The sequence below is a fragment of the Neovison vison genome, chromosome 4, assembly GCF_020171115.1.
Source record: "Neovison vison isolate M4711 chromosome 4, ASM_NN_V1, whole genome shotgun sequence".
In the NCBI taxonomy this organism is placed as follows: Eukaryota; Metazoa; Chordata; class Mammalia; order Carnivora; family Mustelidae; genus Neogale; species Neogale vison.
The window spans coordinates 184,816,368-184,839,892 of NC_058094.1; the positions used below are offsets into that span (position 1 = coordinate 184,816,368).

At 38.6% G+C, this 23,525-nt stretch overlaps 1 long non-coding RNA gene across 2 annotated transcripts; it reads right to left on the minus strand.

The window, feature by feature from the left end:
• Positions 1-407: 407 nt before the first annotated feature.
• Positions 408-22,919, minus strand: LOC122904076. Of its 2 annotated transcripts, none has more exons than XR_006384146.1 (4): positions 22,881-22,919; positions 12,939-13,034; positions 3,343-3,478; positions 408-429 (listed from the first exon to the last, which is right to left on the minus strand). It is a non-coding gene; the product is annotated as an uncharacterized LOC122904076 (long non-coding RNA). The 2 variants fall into 2 exon arrangements; XR_006384147.1 differs by lacking the exon at positions 22,881-22,919 and adding an exon at positions 19,255-19,296.
• Positions 22,920-23,525: the final 606 nt, after the last annotated feature.

The following is a 23,525-nucleotide window of genomic DNA, read 5'->3' on the forward strand; positions in this document are numbered from 1 at the left end:
TATCACTGAGGAAGTGCTTTTGTATCCATAAATTCATGGGATCCATACAAAAATGGTGTGTGGCAGATGGGTTAGAGTATTATTCTTATACCCAGGCCCCTTTGATATGTGACTTTGCAGTGCCTCCCATCAGGATATGGAGTCCATCTCCTAACCTTTGCCTTTGGCCTCATCTCTAGTGTCTTATTCTGGCAACAGAATACAGTAGAAGTGATATTCTACCAACTCCAAGTGTACTGGTCTGCTCAGGCTATCATAACAAAATACTGTCAACTGGGAGGCTCAAACAACAGAAATTTATTTTCTCACACTTCTGGAGAGCTGAAGTCCAAGTTCAAGATGCCATCAGGTTGGTTTCTGATGTGATCTCACTTCCTGGCTTGCAGATAGGTGCCTTCACACTGTGTCCCATATGTCCTCTCTGTGGTCCTGTGAAGAGAGGAAGACCTCTGGTGTCTTTGTTTCTTCTTGGAAGGAGCACAGTCCAATCAGATTAAGGTCTTCCTTCATGACCTTATTTTTTTTTAAGATTTTTTTATATTTATTTATCAGAGAGAGAGAGAGAACAGGAGGCAGAGGGAGAAGAAGACTCCCCAGTGAGCAGGTAGTCTGACAGAGGACTCAATCCCAGGACCCCAGGATCATAACCTGAGCCAAAAGCAAATGCTTAGTCAACTGAGTCACCAGGCATCCTTTAATGACCTCATTTAACCTTTATTGCTTCACTATAGTTCCTATCTCCAAATGCAGCTGCACTGGGGATTTAGGGACTCGACATGTGAATTTAGGGGAACACAATTCAGTCCAAGAGTAGGCCTCAAGGGGCCTCATGAGCTTGACTCTCTCTTGGGACCTGCCACCTACTTGAAACAAGTCTGGCATAGCTAATTGAAGGAGACACACAACATGAACCAGAAATAAGCTATCTTCTGAGGCCACCTGAGACCAACACAACCACCGGCAACCTGGTCACTGACTGCAAATGCAGGAGGTAGCTAGAATATACCAGAACCAGCCAGCTGATCCCAGTCCAAAGTGGTGACCTGTAAAACTGTGCACAAATTAGTTGTCAGTGTTGTAAGCTACTAAATTTGGGCCTGTTTCATAAGGCAGCAAAAGCTTACTGATTTGGCAGGTATCACATTTGTCCCCAGTTTTTTGAAGAGAACTGGAATCGCAAAGAAAGTTATCACGCGAGGTTTTATGGGTAATAAGTTGTAGAGAGTAGAGAATAGTCTTCTGAATTCAAATACTTTGTTTTTTCTACTCCAGGAAAGACGGACTCAGTCTGGAAACGCAGATCTATTGATGTGGGCTTTTCCTAACAAATTGATTTTTCATGGGCTGAACTTTGGAGTGAATAAGTATGTATGTGAATGCATGTGTACTGTGTGTGCATGGGTGTGTATGTGTATGTGTGTGTGCATATAGAGACAACTGTATTTCCTCCGAAGAGTACAAGTTGAACATTTATCAGGTTTTTGTTGTTTTGTTTTGTTTTGTTTTGTCTTATCCCAAGGGAATATCTTTATGAGCTGTGATGAATCCAGGCCCTGCATATTTATGTCAGCCTGCCCAGAACCGCCGCTGGGTAGATGGGGGCATGTGCTTCCATCTTCTCCTTTGCCACGGACCTCACAGGGTTTTGCAACACTTTCCATGAAATGCTGGAGACTACTGGAGAAACTGAGGTCAGGAAGAGAGCAGTGCTGCAGAGAAACACTCACTGGGATGGAAGGTGCTTGCTATTTGAGAGGAATGATGGACAAGGGCCTTGAAGAGGGGACTTGACTTGTGGGACCCCCCCCCAAAGAGGACTTCCTCAGGACTGAGCTCTGTCCCTTCATTGATAGCCATATTCCCCAGATTTCTAATAGCAAAATCTCTGGGTTATTTCTAATATTGTGCTTTTTATGACAATGCAACATAGGATAATTTGAACATACATCATTTCGTACCTGTATAAATTTTTCTGTGAAATAAAATCCTGGAAGTAGGCATGCTGGGTCAAAGAATATGCATTCCACAGTATTTTTATGGACAAGTTTTATAGATGTCATCCAACTGCAACTATAAAAATGGTATCGATTTACACTTCACCAGCAAAGAATGAACTGACCCTTTCTCCATATCCTCGCCAAGAGAATATTATCTAACTATTGGGTTTTACCTATGTAATAGGTAAAAAATGACATATATATCAAAGTAATTTCATTTGCATTTCTCTTATTATGAGTAGGCTTAGTATCTTTTGGAATATTTAATTTGTATACTTTCATGTGAACTCTCTGTTCCTTTGTCCATTTTTTTCTATCATGGTATTGCTTTAATTGTTCTTTAATCACAAGATATGCTAGTCCTGGGTCTCTAACCAGTTTCCTTTTAATTACATTTTTACATGACATTATTGAATGATTGAATTCTCTAACAGTCTTGAGTTATGTTGGGTTTTTGTAGGAATTTTTTTTTTTTAGGATTTATTGCAAATCTCCAATTAGACTATCAATTTCCTAAGTACAGGACCCATGAATTGCATTTACTTCTCATTTGTTCTTCTCTAGTGTAAGCCTAAGTAATCATTCATCACCAGTAAGTGTTTGTCTTACTGAATGAGCAAGACCGGAAGAACTGAATGTTGTCTGGAGGGCGGGATGACTGGGATCTCAGCCATCATGGGCTGAATGGTGGTCCCTGTGGAAGGTATGGCCTAACTGTCAGGATCTATGAATAATACCTTATTTGGAAAACGGGTCCTTGCAGATTCATAAGTTAAGAATCCTAAGAGGAGATCATCCTCGATTATTCAGGTGGGCCCTAAATCCAACAGTGTCCTTGAGATACAAAGGAGGAGCACACTGGAAAAGGAGGAGAGGGCCACAGGAAAAGGGAGGCAGAGATCAGATGCAGCCACAACCCAAGGAATACCTGGAGCCCCCAGAAGCCAGAAGGGGCAGGGAGGCTTCTCTCCTAGAGCTTCCAGAGGAAGTGCAGCCCTGCCAACAATTTGAGTTCAGCCTTTTGGCCTCCCTAACTATGGCAGAATAAATCTGTGCTGCTATGAGCCACCAACTTGTGATAATTTGTTATGGTAGCCACAGGAAATGGACCCTTCTCTCCTTTGGTCTGCTCTCACCACATTCGGGACGTGTGTGTTACTCAGCCGGCTGTGAGACAGGAAGAGAGAGGACTGAAGGACACAGAAAAGTCCAAGAGAGGAGGGAACATGTAGGGCTGGCCATGGAGAGTGAGAAGAGAGAGGAAGAGAGGAAAGAGAAGGAGAAAAACTAAAGCAAAAGGGGGAAAATGAGGTGAGGCTGAGTTGGCCTCTGCTCAGACACTCACCTTTCTCCTCATCCTTTCCTGGTCTCTCCTTCCCTCTCTCAGCATCTCCCGGCGCCCTCGGGCATTCTGCCACACTAAGCAAGTTCGCGTTTGTGCTGCTTAGATTTTCTGTCTCGTCTCATGTTCTGGTTGCAATCTGTGGGCACCAGTGAGAGGGTTAGAAGTTTGAGCAGAGGCACATGCTCCCCCAGAAAGTGCCCCCTCCACCAGCCCACAGTGACTATAGCGCTCCATGCTGGCATTCAGGGGTTCCTGAGACCAGGCATGGCCCTCCATGCCCCAGGGTTCAAGCAACTGCTCCAAATGGTTGTGTGGCACGCTGTCCTGCCCACCCTACCTTCCCCCTAACAGAAGTGAGTGAAACAAAGAGAGGAACCCAGAATTGCAAATTGTGCAGTTCCAGGTTTTCCAAAGGCTGAATGGAGATTGTGATTATTTTTGCTATTTATAGTCTGGATTGCCTGAGAGGTTTTAGTTGTCTCTGTGCTGCCTCTAGTGGTCACTGATAATAGTGTTCCCCTAAAAGACCTCATTGCCCACAAATTCCTCACCCCATTTTTAAAAATTTCTCTGGGTTTTTATTTAGGAATTTTATTTAGGATTTTTTACATAAAAATTCTCTAAAAGCATTTTCAGAATCAATTCCATTTTGTTTCTTTTCCCATTATTTTTAAAAATCATTTTTAAATTTACACGAGGTGAAAATCCCCCTCTTTTGCTATACAGTTCTGTAATTTTTAACAAATTATAGCATGCTATAACACCATCACAGTCAGGATACAATTCCTTCACTCCATAAAATTCTCCCCTGTGGAAACTTTGTAATCAAAAACTTCCCCTCACCCTTAAATCTTGTTTCTATTCTTACACTGTTGTTCCTTTCAGAATTTCATACAACATTTTTTGAGCCTTGCTTCTTTCACTCAGCATAATATATTTGATTGGCATAATGCATCCATGCTGTTGAAAGTATCAGTAGTTCTTTCCTTTTTATTCCTCAGTAGTGTTTCATTTAATGGATGTACAACTGTTTGTTTATTCATTTACCCAAAGTAGGATATTTAGGTTGTTTTGTGTCATTATGAATCACACTGCCACAATTATTTGAATACAGTTTTGAATTTGAATACCGAGCATAAGTTTTCATGTCTCTAAGGTAAGTACATAGGAGTATAATTACTACATTATATGGTAAGTGTATGTTTGACTTTACAAAGAATTAACAAGTTGTTTTCCAGAGTAGCTATACCATTTTCATTCCTATCAGTAATGTATGAGAGTTCTACAGCCCCACCAGGACTTGGTATCATTAGTTTTTTGTTTTGTTTTTTTTTAATTAAACATTTTAAGATTTGAGGGAGGAACAAGATGGCAGAGGACTAGGAGACCTAAATTTCATCCTGTCCTAGGAGTTCAGCTAGATAGTTATCAAACCATTCTGAAACCTACAAACTCAACAGGAGATGGAAGAGAAGTAGAGCAGCAATTCTAACAACAGAAAAGCGACCATTTTCTGGAATTGGACGTGCGGAGAAGTGAATCCAAAGTGATGGGAAGATAGACTGCGGGGGGGCGGGGTGCAGCTTCTGGCAAGCAGTAGAGCAGCGGAGCACAAAATCAGAACTTTAAAAAGTCGGCTCCACTGAGGGACATCGCTCCAGAGGCTGAGTAGGGGTGAAGCCCTTGCTGAAATAGTGTGGTCTCGGGTCTCTTGGGGTCACAGAAAGACCAAGAGTGTCTGAGGGTGGCAGAGCCCCCAGGTATTTGAGCAGGGAAGCCAGGGGTAGACATAGAGCTGAGAAGTGAGCTCTCAGCTTGGAGTTACCTTAATCCGTGATCTGAGGCACAGTCAAACCACAGCTAGTTGAGCAGGGACCCCACAAGTGGCAGATCTGGGGAGACCCACCTTCATCTGCCAGAAGAACAGAGCAGCAGGGATCTGCTGGGTTTGGAGACTCTAAATGGGGCCGTGCACCAGAGACAGAAATGCTCAGTCACAGGCTGGGTGAACTTGGAGTGTGGCTGGAGAACAGGGAGACGGGAGGCTTGACTGCTTTTCTCTGAGGGCGCACTGAACAGTGGGCCCCTGAGCTCTCAGCATCTCTGGGCGGAGATTGGGAGGCAGCCATTTCTATTCCCGTTTTCCAGAGCTCTATGAAAAAGCATTCAGGGAACAAAAGCTCCAGAGAGCGAACCCGAGCAGATTACTTAGCCCGACTCCTGGCAAAGGCGGTGCAGTTCCATCTAGGGCAAAGATATTTGAGGATCATTGCAACAGACCCCTCCTCCAGAAGATGAACAAGAATATCCAGCCAAGACCAAGTTTACTGATCAATGAGAACAGCAAAAAAACAGTGCTAGGGGGACACAGCACACCGGAATGCATGGCTTTTTTCCCCATGATTCTTTAGTCTTTCAAAGTTGATTTTTTAAAGTTTTTGTTATTTTTTTTCTTTTTCTATTTTTTGTAATGTTCCCTCTTTCATATTTTAACTTATATCTTATCAATACCTTTTTAAATATCTTTATTAGTTTTCATTTTTACAGTCATATTCTACTCCCACATTGTATTTAACCTTATTTTTGGTATACATATAAGTTTTTCTTTCTGTAAAATTTTGGGATACATTTTCTTCTAACAGACCAAAAAATATGCTAAATCTAGTGTATGACATTATTCTAGTCTCCAGTCTAATCACATTCTCTTCTTTTTTTTTTCTTTTTTCAATCAACTGCTTATCTTAATCAATTCCTTTTTTAAAATCTTTTTAAATTTTCATGGTTAGAGTCATCTTCCATCCCTCCATTGTGTTTACCCATGGGTAAACACTTCATATATATTTATATAGGTGTATCTATATACCTATATAGGTATATATTATATAGGTATATCTATATATTTATATATATAAATATAGATATATATGAAGTGTATTTATTTCCATCACTCATATATCTATATATATATATATATATATATATGAGTGTTGGAAATAAATATATATATATATAATTTTTTAATTTATTTCAAATTTTGGGAGGTAATTTCTTCTAACACACCAAAGTATACCCAAAATCAAGTGTGTGGCTCTGTCCTACTCACCAGCGCAATCATATTTCTTTTTTCTTTCCTCTCCCTCCAGTTTTGGGTCTCTTCTGATTTGGTTAGTGTATATTTTTCTGGGGTCGTTGTTACCTTTTAGCATTTTGTTCTCTCATTCATCTATTCTTCACTGAACAAAATGACATGGCAGAAAAACTCACCTCAAAAAAAGAACAAGAGGCAGTACCAACTGCTGGGGCCTAATCATTACAAACATTAGTAAGATGTCAGAGCTAGAGTTCAGAATGACAATTATAAAGATGATAGCTGGACTTGAAAAAAGCATAAAAGATACTAGAAAATCCCTTTCTGGAGAAATAAAAGAACGAAAATCTAACCAAGTTGAAATTTAAAAAGCTATTAACAAGGTCCAGTAAAAAATGGAGACTCTTACTGCTAGGAAAAATGAAGCAGAAGAGAAAATTAATGATATAGAAGACCAAATGACAGAGAATAAAGAACCTGAGCAAAAGAGAGATAATCAACTACTGGACCACAAAGGTATAATTTGAGAGATAAGTGATACCATAAGACGAAACAATATTAGAATATTTGGGATCCGAGAAGCAGAAGAAAGAGAGAGGGAGCAGACGGTATATTGGAACAAATTATAGCAGAGAATTTCCCTAATTTGGGGAAGGGAATAAGCACCAAAATCCAGGAGGCACAGAGAACCCCCTCAAAATCAATAAAAATAGGTCCACACCCCATCATCTAGTAGTAAAATTTACAAGTCTTAGTGAGAAAGAGAAAATCCTGAAAGCAGCTCAGGACAAGAGGTCTGTAACACAATATGGTAGAAATATTAGACTGGCAGCAGACCTATCCACAGACACTTGACAAGCCAGAAAGGACTGGGATGATATATTCAGAGCACTAAATGAGAAAAATATGCAGCCAAGAATACTATATCCAGCTAGGCTATCATTGAAAATAGAAGGAGAGATTAAAAGCTTCCAAGACAAATAAAAACTAAAAGAATTTGTAAACACCAAACCAGCCCTACAGGCTTAGAAGACCCCTAAAGGGGGTCTTCTAAGCAGAGAGCCTAAAAGTAACATAGACCAGAAAGGAACAGAGAAAACATACAGTAACAGTCATGTTACAGGCAATACAATGGCACCGAATTCATATCTTTCAAAAATTACCCTGAATATAAATGGACTAAAAGCCCCAGTTAAGACACAGGGTAGCAAAATGGATTTAAAAAAAAAAGACCAGGAACCTGGGTGGCTCAGTGGGTTAAGCCTCTGCCTTTGGCTCAGATTATGATTTCAGGGTCCTGGGATCGAGTCCCACATCAAGCTCTCTGCTCAGCGGGGAGTCTGCTTCCTCCTCTCTCTCTGCCTGCCTCTCTGCATACCTGTGATCTCTGTCTGTTAAATAAATAGATAAAATCTTAAAAAAAAAAAGGCCCATCGATATACTGTCTACAAGAAACTCATTTTAGACCCAAAGACACCTCCAGATTTAAAGTGAGGGTGTGAAAAACAATTTATCATGCTAATGGACATCAAAAGAAAGCTGAGGTGGTAATCCTTATATCAGATGAATTAGATTTTAAGCCAAAGACTATAATAAGAGATGAGGAAGGACACTATAACATACTTAAAGGGTCTGTCCAACAAGAAGATAAACAACAAATTTAAATATCTATGCCCTTAACATGGGAGCAGCCAACTAGATAAACCAATTAATAACAAAATCAAAGAAACACATTGACAATAATACAATAATAGTAGGGGACTTCAACACCCCCTCAATGAAATGGACAGTTCATCTAAGCAAAAGACCAACAAGGAAATAAAGGGCTTAAATGACACACTGGACCAGACGGACATCACAGTTATATTCAGAACATTCCATCCCAAAGCAACAGAATACATATTCTTTCCTACTGCACATGGAACATTCTCCAGAATAGATCACATTCTAGGTCAGAAATCAGGTCTCAGCTGGTACCAAAAGATTGGGATCATTCCCTGAGTATTTTGAGACCATAACACTTTGAAAGTAGAACTCAACCACAAGAGGAAAGTTGGAAAGAACTCAAATACATGGAAGCTAAGTATCATCCTATTAAAGAATGAATGGGTCAACCAGGAAATTAAAGAATTTTAAAAATTCATGGAAACAAATGAAAACGAAGATGCAAATGTTCAAAATCTTTGGCATACAGCAAAGGCACTCTTGAGAGGAAAGTATATAGCAATATAAGCCTTTCTCAAGAAACAAGAAAGGTCTCAAATACACAACCTAACCCTACCTCTGAAGGAACTGGAGAAAGAACAGTAAAGAAAGCTTAAACCCAGCAGGAGAAGAGAAATAATAATAATCAGAGCAGAAATCAATGAAATAGAAAGCAAAAGAATAGTAGAAGAGATCAATGAAACTAAGAGCTGGTTCTTTGAAAGAATTAATAAGATTGATAAACCCCTGGCCAGACTTATTAAAAAGAAAAGAGAAAGGAGATAAAATCATGAATGAAATTAATCAATTAATTAATCATGAATGAAAGAGGAAAAATCACAACCAACACCAAATTAAATTGTGAATGAAAGAGGAGAAATCACAACTAACACCAAAGAAATACAAACACTTACAAGTACATATTATGAGCAACTATATGCCAGCACATTTGACAATCTGATAGAAATGGATGCATTCCTAGAGACATATAAACTACCAAAACTGAACCAGGAAGAAATAGAAAACTGAATAGACCCATAACCAGTAAGAAGATTGAAGCAGTCATCAAAAATCTCCCAACAAACAAGAGCCCAGGTCCAGATAGCTTCCCAGGGGTATTCTATCAAACATTTAAAAAAGAATTAATACCTATTCTCCTGAAACTCTTCCAAAAAAGAGAAATGGAAGGAAAACTTCCAAATGCATTTTATGAGGCCAGCATTATCTTGATCCCAAAACCAGACAAAGACCCCACCAAAAAAGAATTACAGATCAGTATCCTTGATGAACATGGATGCAAAAATTCTCACAAAATACTAGCCAAGAGGATCCAACAGTACATTAAAAGGACTATTCACCATGACCAAGTGGGATTTATTCCTGGGCTGCAAGGTTGGTTCAACATCTGCCAATCAATGTGATACAATACATTAATAAAAGAAAGAACAAGAACCATATGATCCTCTCAACAGATGCTGAAAAAGCATTTGACAAAGTACAGCATCCTTTCTTAATCAAAACTCTTCACAGTATACAGATAGAGAGTACATTCCTCAATATCATCAAAGCCATCTATGAAAAACCCACAGCAAATATCATTCTCAATGGAGAAAAACTTAGAGCTTTTCCCCTAAGGTCAGGAACATGGCAGGGCTGTCCACTATCACCACTGCTATTCAATATAGTACTAGAAGTCATAGCCTCAAAAATCAGACAACAAAAAGAATAAAATGCATCCAAATCAGCAAAGAAGAAGTCAAACTCTCACTCTTTGAAGATAATATGATACCTTATGTGGAAAACCCAAAAGATTCCACTCCAAAACTGCTAGAACTCATACAGGAATTCAGTAAAATATCAGGATAGAAAATTGATGCACAGAAATCAGTTGCATTTCTATACATCAAAGGGAAGACAGAAGAAAGAAAGATTAAGTAGTCGATCCCATTTACAATTGCACCCAAAACCATAAGATACCAAGGAATAAACCTAACCAAAGAGGCAAAGAACCTGTACTCAGAAAACTAAAGAGTATTCATGAAAGAAATTGAGGAAGGCACAAAGAAATGGAAAAATATTCCATGATCATTGATTGGAAGAACAAATATTGTGAAAATGTCTATGCTACCTAGACCAATCTACAGGTTTAAAGCAATCTCTATCAAAATACCATCAACTTTTTTCAAAGAAATGGAACAAATAGTCCTAAAATTTATATGGAATCAGAAAAGACCCCGAATAGCCAGAGGAATGTTGAAAAAGAAAACCAAAGCTGGTGGCTTCACAATTCCGGACTTCAAGCTCTACTACAAAGCTGTAGTCATCAAGACAGTATGGTACTGGCACAAAAACAGATACATAGATCAATGGAACACAATAGAGAGCCCAGAAATAGATGCTCAACTCTATAGTCAACTAATCTTTGACAAAGCAGGAAAGAATGTCCAATGGAAAAAAGACAGTCTATTCAACAAACAGTGTTGGGAAAATTGGGCAGCAGAAGAATGAAACTGGACCATTTCCTTACACCACACACAAAAATAGACTCTACATGGATGAAAGACCTCAGTGTGAGACAGGAATCCATCAAAATCCTGGAGGAGAACACTGGCAGCAACCTCTTTGACCTCAGCCACAGAAACTTCTTCCTAGAAACATTGCCAAAGGCAAGGGAAGCAAGGGCAAAATTGAAATATTGGGACTTCAAGATCAAAAGCTTTTACAGAGCAAAGGATACACTGAACAAAACCAAAGACAACTGACAGAATGGGAGAAGATATTGCAAATGACATATCAGATAAAGGGCTAGTATCCAAAATCTATAAAGAACTTATCAAACTCAACACCCAAAGAACAAATAATCCAATCAAGAAACAGGTAGAGGACATGAACAGACATTTCTGCAAAGAAGACATCCAAATTACCAATAGACACATGAAAAAGTGCTCAACCTCACTTGACATCAGGGAAATACAAATTGAAACCACAGTGAGATACCACCTCATATCGGTCAGAATGGCTAAAATTAATCAGTCAGGAAACTAGGTGTTAGCAAGGATGTGGAGAAAGGGGAACCCTCCTACACTATTGGTGGGAATACAAGGTGGTGCAGCCACTCTGGAAAACAATTTGGGCGCGTGCACCCAAATGTTTATGGCAGCAATGTCCACAATAGCCAAACTATGGAAAGAACCTAGATGCCCATCAACAGATGAATGGATAAAGAAGATGTGATATATACATATACAATGGAATACTATGAAGCCATCAAAAAAAATTCCCGAAATCTTGCCATTTGCAATGACGTGGATGGAACCAGAGGGTATTATGCTAAGTGAAATAAGTCAATCGGAGAAAGACAATTATCATATGATCTCCCTGATATGAGGAATTTGAGAAACAAGACAGAGGATCATAGGGGGAAGGGAGGGGGAAATGAAACAAGATAAAACCAGAGAAAGGGACTCTTAATCTCAGGAAACAAACTGAGGATTGCTATAGGGGTGGAGGGTGCAAGGAATGGGGTGGCTGGGTGGTGGACATCGGGGAGGGTATGTGCTAGGGTAAGAAAAAAATAATTAATTATAAAAATTATTATAAAAATTATTATAAAAATAATAAGCATATGAAAGAAACGAAAAATAAATAAAAACATTTAAAAGGTATGTAAGGGTATCTCATTGCATTTTTTATTTGGGTTTCCCTAATGACTAGCAATGTTGAGCCATTTTAATGTGCTTATTTACTCTCCATATATCTTCTTTGGTGAAGTGTCTGTTCAAATCATTTGCCTATCTATTCAGGGTTTGCTTTCTTATTATTGAAATTTGAAAGCAATTTATATATTGTGGCTATGATTTCTTTGTCAGATATATGATTTACAGATATTTTCTCCCAATCTGTAGCTTGTCTTAACAGTGTCTTTCACAGAACAAAAGTATAGTAAGTTTTAAAATCAGGCAGCATGAGCCTTCCAATCTTGTTTTTCTTTCACAAAATCATTTTGTCTATTCTAGTTTCTTTGAATTTTCATACAAAGTTTTACATGCAAAACTCTTCATATAAATAGTTATATGGTCAATAACTAAAAAGAGTCCTGCTGGGATTTTTTATTGTGGTTGTGATAAATCCATATATCAATTTGGGGAGAATTAACCTTTTAATATTTTGTCTTCCCGTAAACAAACACAAAATATCTCTTCTTTATTCCTCTCTGATTTCTTTCTTCAGTGTTTTATAGTCTTTAACACAGAGATTATACAAATATTTTATTATATTTCTACCTATTTCATTTTTTGTAGCCATTATAAGTGATATGTTTTTTTTTTAAATTTTGACTTCCAATTGTTGCTAGAATATTAAAATATGATTGATTTTTAAAATATTGACCTTGTAGCCTATGCCTTTTTTCAACTCATTTATTAGTTATAGGAGTTATTTCTTTTAATATACATTCTTTGAGTTTACTATGTAGAAAACCATGTTGCCTGCAAGCAGTAATTATTTTCTTACTTCTTTTCCAGTATATGTAGGTTTCATTTCTTTTCCTTGCATTATTGCACTGATATTTTACACTGACTAGGACTTCTACTATGCTGCTAAGTAGGACTGGTGAGAACCTTGTGTCGGTCTTGAACTAGTTCTGATCTTACAACAAAGGTGTTCAGTTTTCATTATGCATAATTTATAATGTATAATTATGCATAATTTAGCTTTAAATTCTTAGTAGATACCTTTTTATCCACCATAAAGAACTTAAGAATTGACTTAAAATATGCTATTTTATATTTATACATATATTTACCATTTTCAATGCTTTTTATTATTTTTTTGTAGGCCTGGGTTTTCATCTGGTAGCATTCCCTTCAGCCCCACTCTAATAAAAATTGTAAGTGGAGATCTAGAAAAAGGGAAAAAAGAGAAAGGAACAACTTTTATTTATTTGACAATATCCCCATCAATATCCCCATTTCACAATTTAAGCTGCCCCAAAAGGCAGCTGGGGGTAGATTTTAATCTGAATGACCTAGCTGTATAGGAGGGCAAACGTCTGATTACTAGACACCTGCTCTTCTTTTCCTCCTAGGAATTACCCTTCTCCCCTTTGAAGCCCCAGGCCCCAACCCATTCCTTAGCTCAGCGTGATGTATAAGCCTCAATTGCCTGGCTTGTTCTTGAGTCCCATGTCTTTGAGCTCTCATATATATGTAATTAAATTTTTGTTTTTCTCCTGTTAATCTGTCTCATGTCAATTTATCAGATCAGCCACAAAACCTAGATGGAAAGAAGGGAAAAGTTTTTCTCCTCTCCACCATCATTTTAGAAAAATATTTTCACTGGACATAGAATTCTAATGTCTAGTTATGGGTTGCTGGGGTTTGGGGTTTCTTGGTTTATTTTTTTAGTTTTTTTCTTTTAGCATTTTAAAGACACCATTTCATTATATCTTGCCTTACATTTTTTTAAAGTTATTTTTAAAAATTATGTAAATATGCATAACATTAAGTTTACTATTTTAAACATTTTTACATGTACAGTTCAGTGGCATTAAGCACATTTACACTGTTGTGAGAGCATCACCACCAGCCCTCCTACTGAAGTTTTCTGCATAGCACTTATCATCATCTGATATTTTTGTTCATCTTTAGTTTATTATCTGTCTCTCCCACCAGAATGTGAGTGCACTAGAGATAGGACTTTGTCCTATTCACTGCTGTATCTCAAGTGTCTAGAACATGATCTGGTCCATAGTAAGTATTCAGCAAGTACACGTTGAAGGAAGGAAAACATAGCAAGAAAACAAGCAAAACCACTACTCTCTTATATAATTTAAGGAAGGTGATTTATAACGACAGAATTTTGAAGTGTCTTTGAGTGTATGAAGGAATGTGAGATCATCTGGGTTATCAATGTTTTTTTCTCTGAGCATATCTAAAGAATACAACCCAAGACAAGACTGTGAGCCTCAACTATAAAGAATGCCCTTGCTAGGGAGAATATCAGAAGGGGGAGGGAGAAGAACTCACATAATAGTTTGTGTTTTGAGAAATCCTTCCAGGTAATAAGCCTTTTCTAGGGAAACATGTTCATGCCTCTTTTCCTGACCTCCTTCCTCTCTTACTCGAAAAACCCCTTTGAAAAATACGGACCTGATCTCAACTACTTCCTTTTAGAGACAGTGACCCCAAAAGATTAAAGATTTGCCCAAAGTCAAGCAGTTAATGGCAGAGCTGAATTAGAACGCAGTATCTCGACACCATTCTATAGATTCAAATAAGGAGCAAAGAGAGCACAGATTGTCAAGGCCCACGTCTCTGGAGAAGAGTTCTGTAGTGATTAATACAGGGAATCTGGAGCCAGATCATCCTGGGCTAAAATCCTGTCTGTGCAACCCTAAACAACTTATTAACCTCCTTAAGTTTCATTTCCTCATATGTAAGTTCTGGATTCACTTGAATATCCAATGGCCAACTAAAACTCTGCACATCAGAACTAAATGCTCTATTTTCCCTCACCCCAAAATCAGCTCGTCCTCCTCTGTTCCCAATTTTATTAAATGCCAGTCTTACGCCCCCAGAAATCAATGGCTGATACTTGGCAATACCTTTCTTCCTCGACCTCCCTCACACTAACACTGAGGCCGACCACATCTGCACTCTAAATGCCTTGCCAATCAAATCACATTTCATCCACTCCCATGTCCCTCCCCTGGTGTCAGGCTGTCATCACCTTTTCTCCTGCATGACTATGAGTTGACTAATTTGCTTTGTTGTCAATGGTCTTGCCCCCTCCCATCATTTTTCCGCACAGTAACAGCATAATCCATCTAATGTACTTGTCAGATCAGATCATGACGCTATACTCTCTGATCCCACGTTTGTTCCCCGTCCTCAAGCATGGCTTTGACGAGCAGCCCAAGCTTTCTTTCCAAGCTCACGTTTCATTATCTCCATGCTTGTGTTCTCAGTTTCTCCATATTGAAAAGTTCTCAGTCCTTTGAAAACATCTTGTGTATCCTACCCTTTGGACATTCTTCATGCTTCATGTTTTCTTCTGAGACTATTCTTGACCTTTTTTTTTTGTGGCTAATTCATACTTTTTGATATCAGTTCATCCAGAGAGTCTTGTGTAACCCCCAGCTTCTCCTTAGGCCCCCCACACAATCTGTGCTTCCATGACAGCCTGTCCTTCCCCATCACCACCTCATACCCTAACTGTTGATCTATCTACACCTTCACCTCTGTAAGTCCATGGACCGTGCCTCATACGTGCACTGTTGTACCTCAGGAGCCCAGCAATGCCAAGCACATAAGGGCTGCTTGACAAATGTTAGCTATTCTCATCATCGTCCCTATAATGATTGAATAAACTCATGGTTTTTATAAAACGCTAAGCATAATGTACAGTTGACAGTCGCAAATCATAGTTTTGACTACTTAATATTCTCCCTCATTTTTTTTCACCAAAATGTAATGTTTCTGAACACATCTGTTATAATAGAACTCAAGGCAAAATACAATCACATCTCTTTGCTTTCTTATCATTAAATAACGAGTAAAAACATCCACATGTATACATGGCATTTTCTCCCCAAATTCACTGATATTCTTGAGGAGGAGCAAAAAACTTCCTGGGAGTTCTCTTGTACTTGTTGACTCAATCTAGTAAAGGTCAGAGATTACTTTATGTGTTTAAAAAATTCTTTCTGTGAACAAATCATTTAAACTTCAACCACACCCTAACTATCCCAAGAACAGAAACATTCTTAGTTGATAAACAGCTGGTAACAGGCATCCTTATCTTCCCTAATTCTCTTCTTTGAAATACATTGAATGGCAAAGGTCTTATTATAAGTATCATTCCTCCTTCTATAAAGTTGGGAGAGGCAAGTTAATTATGATTGAGTTTTAAGATAATATAAGATCACACACACTAAGGGACTCCATTTAAAAGAAAGACTCTCTGTAGCAGGAAAAAAATCAGCTAAACTGTTCAGCAAAATTGTTTCATTAGACTAATTCTAGAAATACACTGAAGACAAATAATTTTGTTTCTATGGGGGATAAAAACTTAAAAAGAACATTAAGTTTCCTTCTGGATAAATTTTAGAAGGAATTGTTGATTTGGGATTTATAGTGAATGTCATAGTGGGTTTTTTTTTTTTTCCTAATTAGCAAAATCAAATGAGAACGACACATCAAAAAGCCATTTCTAGGGTGCCTGGGTGGCTCAGTGGGTTAAAGCCTCTGCCTTTGGCTCAGGTCATGATCCCAGGGTCTGGGATTGAGCCCTGCATTGGGCTCTCTGCTTGGCGGGGAGCCTGCTTCCTCCTCTCTCTCTCTCTCTGCCTAACTCTCCAACTCCTTGTGATCTCCGTCTGTCAAATAAATAAATAAAATCTTTTTTAAAAAGCCATTTCTATACAAAACTCATTTAGTTTCTTTCATAAGAAAAAATAACATGCTGAATATTAGTATTATATTTTTTATTAATTTGATTCCATGAAGTAAGATTAGATAGACATGTGGTCTTGTTCTCTCACACCTGGCATTCTTAGCAATTAAAGTATTTCTATGGTAAAATCTGAACTTCTGTATTTCAATATTCCCAGGAAACATTACTTATCAAAGATATATATTTGTAGATATGTCCCAATGTAATAAACTGTAAGTTAAGAAAATATACAAAGCAGATGGCTTATGAATAGAAATTATTTTTTATTACCAAAATACTCTACAAAAAGATTTGCCAACAATATTCTTCAACTCAGAAATAAGTGTTTGTATCAGTGTTTCTAAGGGCTGAAAAAATGAAGGGGAAAGACGGAAGATTTGAAATAAAATTGAAGGTAAATTTATAAACAAATAAAAATGGTTTGACTTTACAATGTAAACTGATGGAAAAATACAATTTACTTTGCCAGACACTGATTTATATAGGGGATAGTATAAAATCTAATAAAAGGAAATGTGCATTTCTTTATTTAGCAGTTATGTATTTGGAAGATTTTGCCTCTCCAAAAAAGAAACAACTTTAGTCAGGGTAAAATATAAACAGACTAGACAACATTAGCTAAATTAGTACATAGAAATGCCACCAATGTTAATTAAGCTAATCATTTATTTCTACCTTATCTCATTTCACAAAGAGTGTTGAAAAGCTTATAAAAATAACAAAAAACGATAAAGTAAATATTCAGATACCCAAAACAAAAGAAACGATAGCTTCATAGTAAGTTTACCTGTAAATATTTTAATAAATGTTTTAAACTTAAAATTTTAAACTTAATAAACATTTTCTAATCTATTTGATAATTGATTACCAAAAAGAAAAAGAAAAGCCTGTAATCTCCAGACAGAATTGCAGGGGTGAGCTGCTTGGGCAGAGGGGGAATTGTTTTTATACTCCCTAAAATATCTCTAGAATAACTAAAAAATGTGAACCTAATTAACTCAGATTGCCACAGACAAATTCTCATATGGTAAAATATGCATAATTGTATACATTTGAATTAAATAGAAAAACATTTCTCTCATTGCTTAAAATGTTGGGCATATTTTAAAAGAATATAATTTGATAGGGTCTTGAATTATTAACCCCCTTAAAGCACAGAGTCCTCAAACTCTGGGCACCCATGTATCTTGGTTTAGCTTAAGAATGGGGACCATATCTTGTTTTCTATGTTCCTACAGCAGTGTAGGGCCTCAATAATATTAACTGAGTGCATGATTTAACAAATTAACAATACTTACGATCTCTGAGGATGACGAGGAGGACAACTAACATCTTTAGCCAACTGAGACTGAATGAGACAGTTATCAGATTGAATATGATGTGTTATGCTTGTTTGTGCATTTTTCAGGGTCTAAAGCACATAGAAATCTTTCTAAAGTCAAGATGATCTGGAAAATCCCAACATTATAGTGAGGGGTCCAGATAGAAGCATTATTCACCTAAAAGGGAGATCTTACAATCTCCACTTTTGCAGATAAGGAGATCCAGGCCTAATTGAGTCACTTTCCTAATCAACATGGTAATTCACATTATCAGTGGCAATGATACCCTGTTTCCCAGTCCAGGGCTCTTTCCACCACACTGGCTGCTTTTGTAACTTAATTAGAGAGATGATCAAATAAGAGATAAATAAGAAACCAAGCACCGTTGTCTTGGTTTGTACCGTTTGTTTTTACTTGATTTCTTTTCTAAATTCAAGATGCATTGAAACTGGAAAACAGGGAGATGCTGGGAAGCTCCTGGAAGCCACTGGGGCAGGAAGATAAATGAAACTGACCTTCACTCCCACATGGCCGCAGGAGGGGAGTGGATCTGGAGGACTCAGATTTGTCTTTGACAGGGTCTCACTCAGTCAGTTGTTGTTGGTTAAGAATACTGTCGATGTTGACACAGCCAAAGAGATTTGGACAGAATATTATGTCCAAAAGTCCATTTATCAACTAGATAACAAACTCTTGGGCAGATTTCTGGAGTAAAAACATTGCATGGAATGCAGTCCGTAGTCCAAGTAAGTGCTTTTGCAGTAACACTAGCACACCATTATAGCCCACGTGCGCTCCCTCTTCGCAGTAGCTAAGCAACATCATCATGCTGGCGCAATCGAATCATTGCTGATCCAAATAAGTGTTAGCAAAACAAAAGATCAATTATAGCACCGGTAAGCCCTAATGAAGAAAAATGTACTTTATTGTATAGTAACAGTTTTCTCCAAGTATCATTTCTCACTAAACTACAGAGTTAAGTTTTTAGGGTCTCAGTGAATTCAGATAAGGCACTGCACACACACACACACACACGCACACGCACACGCATGCACATACATACCATGTACATAAGCATACAGTTGGTTCTTGGTAGTCACAGTAGTTATGGTCTATAGGGTCACCATGAACGCTGGACTGGCATATACTGACCCCTTCCTCCTTAGGGAAATACAGGGGTAAGTTTCTAGGTGCCTCTGGGCATACTTCCTTGAACTGATCAGGGCATAACCTTGTTTTCCTGTGATTCTGTGTAAACACATTTTATTTACTATATAGTCTTGCTTCATTAATATTGAACTCAGGATCAACATCACTATTAACTCACACCTGAATGAAGCTTACCTGACACATGGATTTTCTCTGGAGGGCACGTCATCGTCCCACACACGCTCGGGCACACTAGACAGCACTTCAGATACTTGGAGGTCATTAGAAACAGCAAAATCATCAACAAAAAATACATAAGGAGGCACTAAATAGACCATGAAAAGGACACTGGTTGACCGGATGAGAGCTGAAATAAGGAGTCAGCATGTTGTCCTGTTCAGCTCAGCGGGGAAGAAAGTGCAAATGTATCAGGGACTCCAATTTCTCACTGCTCTCTGCCTACCTATGAATGACTGCCAAAGTGCCCCGAAGATGGACTGGGGGCGGGGGGACAAATAAATCTGGGCAAACAGGTGGATTCACAAATACAGATTCGGTGAATAATGAGGACCGACTAGACACATAAACTACGCGTGTGTCTGTATGTATTCACGTGGGCATTTCTCTGATGGTCAAGTAAGCTCAGTCCAGTGTGGTTGGCAGTTGTGACTGTTTGCAACCACGAAGTCGTTTCCATAATGTAACCAGACCATGTGATTCCTACACAGCAGGCTGAATATGTAGGTAGCCCCGTGTTCGGGGTGGGAGGTGCAGAGGGCAGCCCTAATTTTCCCATCCTTCTTATTTCGGCAGCATTAGAACTGGTCCTTTTCTTGAGCCTTCCCACCACCGCCCTACTTCTCTTTGTTATGCTTGAATGAGATAATACTAAGGTTCCTATTTTGTTGAAAACAGAAGGAAATTGGAAACTTGGAAACCTCCCCTATCTCTTGGGAGGAGGGAAGAGTGTGAGCCTACAGCTTCGCCCTTGCCCTTCGGTCAAGAGCAAGCAGGCCTCTTGTGTTACTTGGCACGAATCCATGTAGAGAGGAAGGGGTATATATTTTATATCTATTCATTGCCTGGCTCTCCTATTTTCTGTGTGATCAGCATCTGTAAGATGAAAATAGTAGTGTCCACATCGTGGAAGTGCCACGAGAAGTAGACATAATTTTGGTGAAAGACTTTGCATTTTGTTCTCATTATCGTTAACAGTAACAGTAATCATTGTCATACTAAACATGGAGAATATAGCAAATTCAGCCCCCAAAGAGATGCAGAGGCAGTTTCACAAAATAAACATCTTGCCGGTCATGCTAGATTCCACTAATTTGAAGTACAACACAGCTGGTATGCGTCCCTAGAGAACCTTGTCATTATAAGCTTGAGCCTGTGGCAGAACTACGTTCTCCAACAGGCTTGGGCACCAATCACTCCAGGCTGTCCCAGCTGTCCCCTGTCCCCAGAGCATGTTGGTCGCCCCACCCTCTGCAGAGCTCTGGTGTTCAAGGTCCATGTAAATGATTCCACAAGAGAGGACTGGTCTTAGCTGAAGGCCAAGGGAAGGAGAGCTCAGTTCTACTGAGGCCTCTGTGCCCCTCCTGTCTGTGCTTCACTCTTCTTGGTTTTGCTGTACCTTCTGCCTCCCCATCCCAGATAGTGATTCTTTTCTGCTACGACTATAGATAGCATAAAGAATAGTAGAAGATTTTGAGGCTAAGGCATTGTGATAGGAAAAGACAGTTACCTGAAAAAAGATAGAAATCAGAACAGAAATGTATATAATAGACCCATGTTAACACATATACGACATATCTAACATGATATGTATGATAGAATATAAAGAGAGATCCAGACATTTGCTCTGAACAGTTATCAGAAAACAAGAGAGTAAAATTCCTAAAAGTCACATTTTCCTGCACAAAGATAGGAGAGATCCACAGAATCACCAGTTGCTTTCCATGAAAATGGGCTACCTAACACTTGACCAGAAAAGACCAGGGGGCGTCAATCTGTCAATGAAGCAGCAGTGAGTGTTGGCTCGTTCTCTCGTTGAACCGGTCATCAGTCACAGAGCATCTGCGGGGTGCCAGCCACTGCGGGAGGCATGGCAGTCTTCGCTTCTGAGGAGCTCCTCATCCAGAGGCATCATTCAGAAGATTTTTTTAGAGACTGCCTATATCTCCCAACTCAGGGATTCTAGAATTCTGTATCTCTATGTTTAGGGCTGACAAGTAGCAGGTAAGCCCTCAGCTATTAAAATACTGAAACATTGTTGGTTACAAAAATACTAAAATGTTTCCATCCTGGTTGGTAAACAGCAACTGTGTCAGCAACTTTAATAAAGGACTTAATGAGAGGACACCCGTGGGCTCTAGAGGGGGAGTGGGAGAGCCTTACTGTCTTAAAGACTCTTTGCTGTTGATGCTCCTTACTTTAGGTAGTAACTGCAGAATTTTTCCTTGGAAGTAATTTTTCTTTTTTAATGGGAAAATGCTTTAGTAGACTTTAGGCTTACACTTCACCCAGGTAGGAGTGGTTTGGACAGAACAAGGCTAAAATTTCTCTATGGAAAAAAGCTACCTTCCTTGGACAGGGAGGCACATTTGTTGTGCTGTGGGTTCCTGGGGTTTCCTCCACTGGGTAAGAAGCAGCATGGGGGACCAAGGAGTGGGGACTCAGTGAGAGGCAAAGATGGGAGAAGAGGCGCTGGTTTGTAGGAAGCAGATGCCAGGGATTTGCAAAAAGGCCCACATGGGCTGGAAGAGAGGCAGTATCTGTGACGGTCATATGCTGAGACCCCACTGCTTTCTGCCTTTTTCCTTTTCAGCATGCAAAGGCCCCATGCCAACCTCCAATCTTCAGTCAATTCTGTTAGGCCAGCTGCATGGTTTTGCAATCCCTGGGGATTTAGGAAGGCACTGGTGAGAGAAGTCTTCAGCTTGCAGGTGATGACAAGGATGCCAGGGGTAGACAGTGGGGAATCAGGAGCCACTGAGCCAAACAAAAAGGGATGGGCAACGAGCAGAAGCTACAGAGAAGAACGTCTAAGATGAGTGAGGGCTGAGGCACCATATTTGGATTCGAAAGTCTGGAAAATGTGTGGAAACTTGACATAATCCCCTTTTCTTGGTAACTATCAAATTGTAATAATCTTTAATAATTTATGTAGAAGGTTACCTGTTTTACATAACTTACCTAAAAATGAAATCTTCAGGAATATGTATTGGTCATGCACTAATACCAATAAACCATAACCCAAATCAGAAGACTCGCTTTTGTTTGTGTCGGCCAGTGGCCATCAAAGGACTCTTAGGGCCCCAGAGCAGCATGGACCCACTGGACTCTACAGGGACAGCCAGCTGCCTGTTTTCTCCTCACCTCGTGGTCTTGCAGACTGTTCTATCCTGACTTAAGGAGCCCTTGTGTTAACACAGCGGCTGACCACCAGTGCCCTTGAGGCACAGAACAGGACAACTGTTAAGAGGTCAGTTATAATCGCAAAACTACAACATTTTTGTTCATTCTGATTACATAAAAAACTGAGCTTTATAGTAATTCTGGAAAATATTAAACTTTACCCAGTAAGTTTTAACATTACCTGTAATTTTACCTCCTCAAATCACATTAATACATATGTGCATTTTCACCCCCTCAGGCTTTTGTCTATGCATTAAAAAAAAACAGATATATACAATTTTATATTCTGTTTTATTTTCACTTACCATATAATGAATGTTTCCATCATTAAAAATCCTTTAAAAATATAATTCGTAATTACTACATAATATTTTGGTATGAAATTTACTCAGCAGGTTCACCTGGGTGGCTTAGTTGGTTAAGTGTCTGCCTTTGGCTCAGGTAATGATGCTGGGGTCCTGGAATCCCTCTCCCTCTGCTGCTCCCCCTGTTTGTCCTCTCTACTGGCTCACTCTCTCTCTCTCAAATAAATAAATAAAATCCTAAAAAAAAGAAAAGAAAGGAAAAAAAGGAAATTTATTAAATGTAATAGACAATATAGTTATTTCTGAGATTTTAGTGTTATAAACACCCGAAAGAAAAATAGGCATATACCATGAACCAGGAGCTCAAAGAATTTGAAGTGCAAACATCCTACAAACATGAAAAGATATCTCAACTTATTAATATTAAAGAACTGCAAATTAAACACAGTAAGATATTATTTTTCCTTATAAATTGAAAAACATTTAAAAATACTTGTTTTAAAAAAAACATTTAAAATACTTGATAACCCCTCATGTTGAGGAGGACACAGAGAAATAAATATTCTCAAAAATAACATCTTCTAGGGCATTATGACCATTGCAGTATTGTTTGTAACATAGAAACTGGAAGCAACCCAGATGTCCATTAATAGAGGATTAATTCAATAAATTGTAGTAAGTTAATACAAAGAAATATTATGGAGTCTTTGGAAAAAATGCAATAGATTCTAAGATTATACA